The sequence below is a fragment of the Mauremys mutica genome, chromosome 14 (assembly GCF_020497125.1).
Source record: "Mauremys mutica isolate MM-2020 ecotype Southern chromosome 14, ASM2049712v1, whole genome shotgun sequence".
Classification (NCBI taxonomy): Eukaryota; Metazoa; Chordata; order Testudines; family Geoemydidae; genus Mauremys; species Mauremys mutica.
The window spans coordinates 34,278,044-34,290,549 of NC_059085.1; the positions used below are offsets into that span (position 1 = coordinate 34,278,044).

The following is a 12,506-nucleotide window of genomic DNA, read 5'->3' on the forward strand; positions in this document are numbered from 1 at the left end:
AAGACAGCCTGGGGTCAGGGATGAGCACTCTCTCAGCTCTCTCTGTTTCTTTTTTAAAAAGTGTTTAAAAAAAAAAAATCCTACAGGCCAGGGGGCTTTATTTTCCAGACCTATCCATGAAGTGGTTGGCTTTAAAAATTGAAATTAAGTAAGATGGCAAGTTCACTTAACAATTGGACAACTTATATTGAAATAATCAGGCGAGATTCCAAATAGTTTGATTTAGACTGAACAGATCAATTAATCACAAACTTTAAGGTATGATTTGGAATCATTAAGTACCAGCTGTTGAGGATAAATTCCACCCATTGTGCTTTAACCCACATTTTGGCCCACTCTGATCGTTATGACTGTTCAAACCTAGTAGTGATTCCCCCCCTACAAATATTTCTGTAACATAAACCTCCTACTATACTTCCCAAGAGAGTACACACTTTTAGACAGCTTTGCAGGGGAAAATATTGTAGTGGCAAAAATATCGTGTAGAAAGAATGGTTTGGGGTTTTTTTGCTTTTGAGATACTGCCAAAGCTAAATCTCACATGGATAGACAGATGACATTTGAGTACTTACGGGTCTTTCAGATTCAGAGAACTGTCAAAACTGAATTTCAATACCAGTTACTTTACTGCCAAAAATCCTGTGTAACTATTCTTATCATATCACGTCTTCTTACATTAAAACTTTCTTGTGTGTAAAACATAATGACAAATAGTAGAAACATTGCCATATTTTAGTACCGACCACTCTCATACTGTTAGAAGAGAGAAGCATTCTGATTTTACTGCTTCTTGGTTCTTACCAAAGAAAAAAGTATAGAAGGCCAGTTAAGGATCCTAACTTTTTTTCCTGTGCAATTCTTAACTTGATTTGAATGCTGCAGTTCCATGTCATTGTCACCCAGTCTGAACCATTGAGTATACATATATCTTTAAACCAGAAAGGGGAAGCATGCTCAATTCAAATTTTCCTGGAGGACTTAAAATCTGCAAAAGTCTCACCCATTGCCATCTAAAGCATGAGACAATGTAGAATCAATTTCTTAATGCAGATCATGTCCATTTTGGTTTTGTGCAGTATATTAGAGGTAGCAGCTCATCCCCTTTGGCTTTATTTTGTCTTTGTTATGGAAAGTTTTCTTATTTTTTCACTCCTTTTTCATTTCAGTTTGGAAAGTGTCACTAGTACTGTCTTATACTATAGGTCAGTGTTTTTAGCCACAGCTGTGCCTTCCATCCTGAACCCGTGTGTGTGTGTGTGAGAGAGAGAGAGAGAGAGAGAGCTCAAGTATTACAGAACAGCGTAAAGTTTGTGTCTGTCATAAGACTAGTGGGGGTTTCACCAAAATGAGCTTTGAACAATATTTTTGTTTAAATTGTGATGGTGGATGGAAGCCAGATACCGCATGCAGCTGGGAGCAGTAGATCTTTTATCTGATACAGAGGAGCAGGTACCTCCTTACAATCATCTGCACTGGTAGAGGAATGGGCTAGAAGACCTATATCTTTCTATCTCTGATTTCTATGTTTTTAAACTTTATCTAGGTATGCTCAGAAAAGCGATTCTGTAGCAGTAGTGTCTTGTTACTACGTTGCCTGCTGTGTGTCTTGCAAAACCTATCTGTACACTAATAACTGTTTTTATCTGTAGTTTATTATTATGACAGTAGTGTCTAGGGCCCAGTTGGATCAGTCCCCTTGTACTTGGTTCTGTACAAACAAACTTAGAGAATTCAGTATCTTACAATTGTATGGATAGATTGTGGTGCATTCTTCACACTTTCTTGGGAGAGTAAAGGGCATCCAGAGCACAGGGAGCAGCTTCTCTAGGGCTCCTGTACCCCCTCCCCCTACATGTAGGTGGGAAGGGGTGGAGCCTTGGCTGCTAGCACTCTCCCCCTCCCCATTGCAGTGTGCCAGCCAGAATAGCTGTGCTTATGCGTCGGGAGATGTATGCTGTGCCAAGAAGACAGCTTTTTACAATCACCAAATGCCTGTTTCTTGAACCCCTGGCACCATACCAATAAAATAGCATCACAAGAGAAACACGACAGTGTCTTCTGCTTCCTACATCAACGACAACATTATCAGCTGAGTTCTGATTCCTGGGTCTAAGTGGTGGTGATATGTGGAGCAAAAAGAGCACACATTTTCAGATATCAAGTAGTGCTGCAGTGCTAGTAATTAAGGAGAAAGGGAAAACAAACCTAATTTGATATGTAAGCAATTCTGGGATACAAATGGCAATCCCAAGATGCAATTTTTACAATCCCTTTTCTGATAATAACCCTGTGAGTGGAAAAACAATCTTTCTCTCATCTCCCTAGCCTGTCGTCACCAGGCTACGGAGCAATAAGGAACTATTTGATCCTTTAAAAATGTAATTTTTATTGCAATGCATTTTGCTAAAGAAGCCACTGGTGTTATGCTCTGTTTAACCTCTTAGACTTCTGGAGCTGAAGACGGGTCTCTCAGGCTCTCTCAATAATCTCCTCTGTCCATTATTGCCTCAGTGGGAAGCACCCAGGCTCTTCATCAGCTAACATTTTCAGGGGCTGCTCCCCTGTTGACTGGAACTGAATAAAACAGAATGTGGGCTTGGATGCTCAAGCCCTCCTACCTCCCAGGTGCTGATTCTGACTCTAGGGAATGATATCAGATATCAGGCTGGAGGGAAGGATATCAAGAGATGCACTGAGTATGCTCAAGGTCCCCCCATTATTCTAGATGAGGTGCAGGTTTTTCCTTGTCTAACAGTACATCAGGGAAGAACCTTAGAGGGGTCATGTGATCCAAAGTCCTTTCTTTGGGTAAGAGATCTAAAACTGATCCATTCCAATATAAAGGCGTTTCTGAACTAGAAATACCCAAAACATTGAAGCATCCTTGCAGCGGGTCTCAGGAGTCAGACAATTTCTAGGTAGCAAATCCTGGTCATTGATCAAGCATCTTTCTTTTTTTAAAGAGGGAGGGAGATATTTGCCTCCTTTAGAATATGAGAGTCTGAGTATTTCTGCTAGCAACTTGAAGAATGAAAACAATTTCATTGTCACAGGGTGACTGGTGCCTTTAAGGGGGAGTCAGGTTCAGTGCACCTGTGACTCGTCAGATGACTCCCAACTGGGCTTTATAAAAAGCACCTGGACCGCATAAAGGAGAGCTACCTGAGAGCAGAATGGAAGAGTCAGGGAGAGGCAGATATCCCTCAGCTGATGGGGTAAATACTTTGTGGGGTGTATCATATCCAGCCTTCTCCCTTTCAATAGTTATAAACCCAGGTGATTTATTGGATGCCTCTGTTGTAGAAACCTCAAAGAATTTGCCTCTTTATGATTGTTCTAAAAACCATTGAGCGAAAAACCACTGATTTGTCATCAGCTGCTTTTTGTCCAGTTGAAAGGGACAGACCATCCAGTTTTCTGTATCAGGAGGTAATTAGGCTTTAGAAATGCAACATAGTGAACCAAGTCATCTCTTACACGCTTTATCCAGCACACACAATATGAGAGATTGGGGTCTGCATTCAGGGCCGGCTCCAGAGATTCGCCGCCCCAAGCAGCCAAAAAAAAAAAAAAAGCCGCGATCGCAAGGGACCCTCCGCCGAATTGCCGCCGAATACCTGGAATTGCCGCTGAATACCTGAAAGTGCCGCTCCGCTCCGGAGTTGCCACCCCAAGCACCTGCTTGATAAGCTGGTGCCTGGAGCCGGCCCTGTCTGCATTATCACCCTTTATAAGCACATTTGCTGCCCTGATGTACAGGCAAGCATCATAGCATTTGCATCTAGTTCATTTGTAACTGTGTTTGATGGTTCTGGGTCCATGATATTTGATGCTTGTGGAAGAGTGTGGTTTGCAGATGTGATACATTTGGAAAACTCCTTAGTAACTAACTTTGTTTAATCACTTTATACTTCACTAAAACCATCTTGCTGTTACTGACAGAGAGATCTAATACTCCAGTTCTAAAATCTGCAAAATATCAACCTTCTCTTCATTGTTCCATAGTACCTGCATACCCGCTATTTAAGACCACTGCACAACTGGATGCAGTTAGAGGTCTCTCTCTGCTCATGAGTGGACAATCACAGTATTGCAGTTGAAATTTGAGGTGCATCTCCTACCATGCCTTCTGGCTCAAACTGAAGCCATCTTGAGCCAGACAGTGGAAAAATCAAACCAATTTTAGTGAACCTTAGGAAGAAAATAATAAAATGATGTTGCTGAAAGATCTGATTAATTTTTGGAAATAACATTTTTAGAAGGTATTTCAATTTTATATACATTCATCACCATTTTAAAAAGGAAGCACTTGCCAGCCATTACCATTTAGTAGTATCGAAGCTGAAAGTAACACTTTACACTTACACAGCACTTTTCATGCATAGATTCTCCCTGCAGTTATTTCCCTATTTTTAAAATAAGATATGTCTGTGGTAAGATTTGGCAGTTGCTGACTGTTTAATCATTCCTATTGTAGAGGGCAGCGGTTACCAATTATGTTTCTGCACTTGAAAAGTTTAGTCTCCTTTTTCCTCATCCACACCCAAGTAGAGAGGACCAGACTTTCAGTTGCTCTCCTTAGCTGCACCCTAGCACTCTGTGAATGAACTATTTTTTTCAAGTTGCAAGCAGAAGGATGCTGAGATCTTGTGGGTGCAGTTAAAATTTCAGCATATGCTGAAAATTTGCCCCAGAATATTATTGCTCTTTGAAGTTTCCTATACTGGAAATTTTCATATACTGCAATTGACATGTTGGACATTTGTTAGGTTGTGTTCACTCATTTTAACCACAAAGGAATCATAGGTACAATTTAATCGTTTTATACATAATATATATAAAAATAAAGCTCTTTAGTAAATTGTTACATAATTAACGCCTGACATCTAATTCATCCCCAAAACTGTGTGGCTATGATTTAAATGAGTAATCAGCATTCACATTATGCCAGTATGCTTAAAAGTCCCATAGAAGATTTTTGTGCCAGATACAATTGTTGTCACTGCATATTGTACTTCAGAATTTGAATATATTTTCTTTATAAATCTGTAAAAATCTGTTAATCCCTTTGGCACATATAGAAATACTTTCCATGAATTAGAACTAGTAACAGTTGAACTATTCAATTTGTCTTTTGAGCTTAGAATAGTTTTGGCATTCTGTCAGTGCCACTCAGACATAAAGCAATGTTCCAGCCAACATTGTAGATTTAAGAGACATCTAAAAAGGATCCAGGTTGACTTAAATATGCAAACAAGTGCATAGCTGAGAAGTTACTATTGCAGACAGCAGATATCTTGCATTTAAATAAGATCAAAGGCTGACTACATTTGAAATGTACATAGTAAAATTAGCGTGAAACTTTTACCTGTGGTGGTATTGTGCTTTACTAAAACCTCGGGACTGGCTGACTGCGTAAATGTTTTCTCTTTTCTAAACTCTGCTACACTGTTACTCTGTCTTGGTTGAAAGTGTCAAGCTATGTGGCTCCAGCAGCTAATAATCATCAGTATTTTTTAAATTAAAAACCTAAATTTGACCCCACCTCAGTGGAAGCAGAGATCACTTGCTCACCAGATCACTTCAATTTCATTTGATGTATCAGATATAAATATGAGTCTATATGAGGTAAAAATTAATTTGAGTGGACACTTCACTTGTGTGTGCGCACATGCACTATAATTTTAAACCAGGATTCAAACTAGGAAGATGCTGATGTGACACTTTCACAATTGCTTTCCCTAAAATGCGTTGGCTTGCCATTTGTCTTTGGAGGGTGACCCTGACTCTTCATCAAACTACAGATGTTTTTGGCATCTGAGGCTGTAAGGGCTGTTTTTACCATTCAGGGTACCCAAGTACTGACTTTGGCCATTTTAGCTTAGTCTGCGTCTAACTTCTTGGCTTTGAAAATAAAGAGAATGAAAAAGAGACCACTTTCTTTTTAACTTGTTTGTGCTTCCTCTTTAGTACAGCCAAGATCAATGCTGCTCTTGGTGCCAGAAGGATATTTGAAACTATCTTTGGTAACATCTCTGGCCAAAGCTGCAGCACAAGGGGTAATACTGACAAGTTTCAAAGTAAGTGCTCCCACCTTCACCTAGTGCAGGAGTTTTTTAGGTGGTGGTAATGCTTAGAGGGTCAGAGAGTAGAGTAAAGCATTGGAGGCCCTCCGAGGATATCCTGCATGCAGCTTTACTACAGAACTGGGCCCTAATTTATTATATAAATTTGAACTAAAAAAAAAACCCATCAATCTCTGATATTGTTAGTGGTCTATGTTTATGAAATACAAGTGTATAGATTAAATAATAAAATTCCTGTTAAATTCTCTAATGAAAGGTGAAACACAAATGCTTAGTAGAAACCCCACCCCATAAAGAAACATCAAGCAATAATAACTTCTCATTTCTCCCTGATCGTTAAGTCAAAAGCCTGGGTAAATAGATGGGTCTTCCAGCATGCTTAAAAGCTCAAGCTTCGTTGGAGAAGTGCGGAGAGAAAGTTCCATAGTTGCCTCCAGATCCCACATGTCTACATCTGTGGGCTGTTAAGTTGAGCATTTTGCATGACAACACCTCTTGGGGAGGAACACAACTATAGCCTGTATAGCTATAGCCCCAAGTAGAGCATGCTTCACTAATCCAGTTTGGAGGTGATAAAGGTCATGGATATCTGATGAAGTCACCTGGCAAAAGAAAAGGTCACAATCTCCTGTTCTAGCAGGTTGGGTGGGGAAGAGGGTGGGGGGGAGAGAGAGAGAACCTTTAAACTGAGCAAATTTTAATTTAGGAATCACTGAGATAATAAATACGGCACCTAACAATGGCATGATAAGAGAATCATTTTCTGAGTAGAAATACACTTTAGAGGCAGAAACTATGTTCCCGAATAAAGAATCCAATCTCTTTCCACAAGATTTAACCAACTGTGAGGGCCAAATTGGGTATATAAGCATGTAAAATATTTATGATTTAATAAGCATGATTAAAAATCTTTTGCTGCAAATGAAGTAGTAAGCATTTTGCAGTTTTATAGTTTAATGGGTAAAGAGAAAATAAAAACAGTATGTGTGTATTTAATTGATATTTTAATTTTAACAAAACATGAATATCACAAAGGACAGCAGTAACTATTTAGTATATAGTTTAAATATATTAAGTCTTTTGTGTAAAGCATCAGACGAGACAATCGGAACAGACTGAGGCAGAATCATTGGGCAGAAAAGTATGGTTGCTTTACTGGTGATGTAAGAACGGCCACTCATTTACCAAATGTCTTAATCCTAGAATCCAAAACCTTGTGTTTTACTCTGGCAAGGTTGTATTTCTTCATTAGCTGTTCCCAAGGTGCAGGAAATCCCAGAGGATGTCAAAGTACATCAATTTTTATCATAACATGAAATTTTTCAGATCTGAATGGCAGAAAGCAGCTGCTGGGGTTTTTTTGAACTCTGTTACAGTTGCACATATCTCTAGGCAAAACAGAGAAAGTAGTTGTCATTGGCAAGTAAAATATATGAAATGTTTTACTGTTCAAATGCTCAACCATGGTCTTGAAAACATTTTCGAAGGACTTTGCTATTTCCCATGATAGGTGTCAAAAAAAAATTACAAAAAAAAAGGCAGATTACTACTTTTATAATATATTTTTTCTGCCTTTAAGGGGTGCTTTGTACGTATGGGTAAAAATCGTACCTCTTGAAATATATGCTGAAACAAATTATTCCACAATTATTGTAGAAATTAATACTCATTGTGCACTTCCAGCAGGTTTATGCTTAATAAGTGCCTGTAAATGTTTATAAAAAATGAATTACAATCAGGGTTTGATTAAAAAAAATGCACTTGTTCACTTGAAAGTGGAAAACTGTCCCAGGTGAGTGCCTATAACAAAAGAGTAAAGTTTACCAGACTCTGGACACTTCCCTTGCTGCTGCCTGTAGCATTCTGGGCAGCAGAGAGAAAAGTTTCTCTTCCTCCATGCCTGCGGTTGCAGGGATGAAAGACAATAAGATAGCTTTCTAGTGGTGGAGAGAATCATGACTGCAATAGGATTTGAGGGCAGGAAAAAGAGAGAAGGCAAAGCTCCTTTTTCTTCCCAACAGTCAGAAAGGAGGGAAAACTGCAAAGTTATATAGGTGCTGAGCTCAGACCAATGTGAAAATTGGGAGGGCTCACATTAATGTCCAAGGAGAGTGGTCAGGTGGGAAGTCTAGTCTTCCTACCCCAACTTCCATGCTCCCGTTTTCAACAGCTAGGAGAGTGAGAAATACTAAAAGTGGTGGGGAGAGACGTACTAGCTTGCAGAGGCTTCCATGCAGAATAGTAACATGCATTTTGGGTTTCATAGCTGTGCCAGGACACAGGAACTGGACCTAAGATAGTGTTTTTTCAGGTCATAGTTTGGTTTGAAATGCTGCCTGATGCGGGCATATTAGAGCGGAGCGGAGAGTTGACTTTTGTTCTGGTTTGTCCCAATACCCTAAGTATGGCACTTTCTGTGAGAGAGAGTTGTAATTGACGCCAGGTTATAACCCTGTGAAAGAAAGTCCAGTCTGGTGCATAATGATGCCTGAATATGGGAAATGTAGTAGACATGACTCCAGGAGAAGAAGGAAGCAAGACATACTGGTATGATTGGATGATAAAATCCTTTCTAGTGGAATGGAGCAAACTGATGAAATGTGAGTCATACCTCAGTCTGGAACATCAGTTTATCTGCCTCAGTGCTCTCAAGTACAGAGACTCTTGATCTGAATTTAATAATATGCCCTACTACTAGAAGTTGGTGAACAGAGGTGGAATCCTGGGTGTTGCTTTGGGTTTCTGCAGGAGTCTGGGGAATCAGGGTCTCTGGAGCCAATATGTGGTGACTAAGATGCTCTAAATCAGTTCTTCCATAACTTGTTAGAGAAGTTCAGGAGGAGTGGTAGAGGAGGGAAGGTGTATGTCCAGGGACTGAACTGGTCAAAGGAGATGGTATCCACAGTAGTAAGTCAAAACAAAAAAACAAAAAAAATTGACTCACCTTGACCTTTATTTTTTCAAGTTCCTTCTGTAAACATTTCAAATGACAAAGTGTGTGTGGTGGGGGCAAGGGAATTCCTAAGCCCCAGGATTTCTAATATCACATAGTATGTTTACAGTGTGTAAAATAGCTGAATGTATGAGTCATGACATGTTGACAAATTAAACTCTATCCGAATTCTCTTATTTCAAATCTAACTCCATGTTGTAGTTTAAGGTGAAATCCCACATTTAGATTATTTTTGTAGGAGTTCTGAGGGTGGGATAGATGTGAGAAAGGCCAACTGCTGGGTGACATTGCACATGTTGTATGAATTATTTCCTGATTTTTTTAAGGCAGAACCTGCCTTCCTTGTTCAGATGTTGAGCTTTTAGTTTTATATGTAGAAGAACAAGCCCCCCACAAAGAGGAGGACTAGGTCTGTCTGCTGGTCTATTGACATCTATCTAACATCTATGCTCTTCTGTCACCATAGTATCTGAGCACGTTCCCAGATTTAAAAAAAATAACCAGCAGTATCAATATTTTTCCCTTCCTTCACAGGAGGAAGGAGTAAGTTACTTGATGAGATTTGCTGGCTTTTTATGTACGTCCATTGTTGTGCGAGAGGACGTACTGGCAGGAAAAAAAACAAGACAAAAGGTTGAGTTTTACATTTAGTTGTGAATGCAGTCAGATATTGGTCACTCTTATTTCTTTTCTTTAAGAAAGTTCTGGATTCACAGAAGTGCTGAATAATGTGGGAGAGAGGACTGGGCTGTATGGGCCTGTTCAGATGAGGTTTCTGGAGGCAGACGGACAGTTGCCCATAATGGCCTTTGAGTTTGAGCTGAGGGAAGGAGCTGAACTATTTCAGTCCATTTCCATTCACTCATGCAGCCTCTTGGAGGTGGGGAAGGTGTATTTGCTGATCAACAGTGTCAAACGCTTCAAAGAGGTACAGCAGGATGAGAGTGGATGTATTTCTCCTGTCTGTGGATAAGAGGAGATCATCCATCTGGGTTACAGGTGCTGTCTGTGTATCTTGCCTTGCAGTGAAGCCTGTCTGACAGACATCTGGAATACAGGAATCTGACAGATGGCATTGGAGACTCTGTTAGTGGGAGCTCTAGGTGTTCTCTACTATCCCACCATATAAGAAAGACTAATATCAGAGTCACAACTGGTGGCTCAGATTGCCCTCATTATTACCATGACTTCTGTTTGTGTAAATGGGCTGAATTTCAAAAAGAGGAGCATTGTTCTAGGCTTAGCTTGCGTCTAGGCTAAGCGTATTGTTCCTTGTGGTCCATGAGACTATCTTGGATGTGGGTGAATTTTCTGTGAAATAAGATGCTTTTTCACAGCATGAGGTGTCCAGTTTCTGGGGTTTATTGGAACAAGTCTGGGTTTAAAGTTACGTGACAGAAAAGTTTGTGAAAAGAAAGGGTTGTGACTTTGCTTCTTCTATAGCAGAGGAGAAGGCACATCTCTCTGCATCCATTTGTGGCTGTGACATAGGTCTACAGTTGCTTATGGGACTTAAGGGATATGGCAAAGCCTTTTCTGTTAAATTTCTGTATAATTCCAAACAGTATGAACTTTTCAAATCACTTGAGAAGTGCCCCAGATGGTGTGACATTCTGCTTCATGGGAAGATTTGAGAAGTATTCCCTTTGCATAACGTTCTAGTTAACTGTTTCATTGTGTTTTAAATGGGAGAACACCAAAGCCAAAAACTGCATTGACATTTTGGTGTGTTTGTTTAACCTCCTAATGCATGGGCTACATTTGTTGGAAAATATTATTCTTCCATTTGCAAATCTCCAGTAATTAATTCCCTTGAAAGTAGCTACTGCTGCACAGGGCCAGTTCACAAGACTGTTGACAGATCATAGTTTTGCATCATATGCTAACAAATTGATTGTTAAATTCCATAACGAATTGATTTATATAGATGACTTAATTTCCCTATCTCATTCATTTATTAACATACTCTGTATATTTTCAAACAGTGCACAGTTTCTATTTGGATTACTTTATTTCTTCTAATGGTAGATTCAGCATAGCACATATGATCTGAATAACTTGTCCAAGTACAAGAGTTAGTGACTTGTCATGGATATGTGCAGTGCACAAGGCTGGAGATATTTTTAAGGCATTAATAGAAAAAATACCCTTGCTAATTCAGAGACCTTTTTACAGTTACCAAATTCTAATTACTCATCAGCATAGAGAGAGGGGTTTTTTTACAATCACAGTACTGCTTGCAGTTAAAACATTACATTCTTGGGTCTGCTATGCTGGGGATGATAAGAAACAGTGACATTGTACTGTGGTAGAACAGCTTATATGCTGGTCCCAATACATACTTAAATTGTAATGGTAGAATGCATTAGCTCAGTTGGTGCAGTGTAAGTCACTAGCTGAAGACATTTTAAGGAGACATAAGGGTAAATGTTTAAAACACTGTACAAGGTTTTAGCTGTCTGGTGCTTACAGAAATGTCAAATAGGAGTCATACAGTTAAAGAGAGCTGCCTCATAATGTCAACACTAGGCATAAACATAACAGAAAATCCTGCCTTGCTGCTGACTTTTTTTGTTGCTATTTACCTGTACCTTTGATGAAGAATAGTAGCAGGCTACTTTAAATGCAGAAGATTATTTTATAGGGGTCATAACGAAGGCTAATGCAGACCGCCCCAGTTTCTTAATAAACTGGTGAAATCAAGGTCATAGTCCTGCTATCCACTAAAACTATTTCAGTCATAAAGCAAGGCTTTAGTATCAGATGTGTGGCGTGAATTGTCATGTAGCCTGAACATTCAGATACTGCACAATGAGAAGTTCAGTGATAAAAAGGACTGCACCTTGCAAACTAGAATCTGCCCTTGGTGGCTGAAATTCATGATCATACAAGGGCTGTTACATGGCTAATGTGAAATAAGTAGGTGATCTTTGTTCAATTCTTATTGGGTAGGTGTCCACATCACAAAAAACTACCGTCACACTTGACACTTATTGGCCCCTTGTTAGCAGTCTCACTAGGGAGACCAGTGACTTAACGGACGTAGATCTTGAATTATCCTCTCAGACCAAAAGGTTCCAGGACTATAAGTCTTGCCTCATTTACAGGGCCAGCTCCAAACCCCAGCGCGCCAAGTGCGTGCTTGGGGCGGCATTTTGCCGGGAGGGCGGCAGGCGGCTCTGGCGGACCTCCCGCAGGCATGACTGCGGAGGGTCCGCTGGTCCCGCAGCTCCGGTGGACCTCCCGCAGAAATGCCTGCGGAGGGTCTGCTGGTCCCGCGGCTCCGGTGGAGCATCCGTAGGCACGCCTGCGGGAGGTCCACCAGAGCTGCAGGACCAGTGGACCCTCCACAGGCATGTCTGCAGGAGGTCCCCCGGAGCCGCACGACCGCCAGAGCGCGCCCCGTGGCGCGCCACCCTGCTTGGGGCGGCGGAATTCCTAGAGCCGCCCCTGCTCATTTACAAACA

At 40.4% G+C, this 12,506-nt stretch overlaps 1 protein-coding gene across 3 annotated transcripts in view; it reads left to right on the forward strand.

The window, feature by feature from the left end:
- Positions 1 to 12,506, forward strand: part of WWOX (WW domain containing oxidoreductase) — a 647,484-nt gene that overhangs the window by 165,781 nt on the left and 469,197 nt on the right. The gene's annotated exons all lie outside the window — the stretch shown is intronic.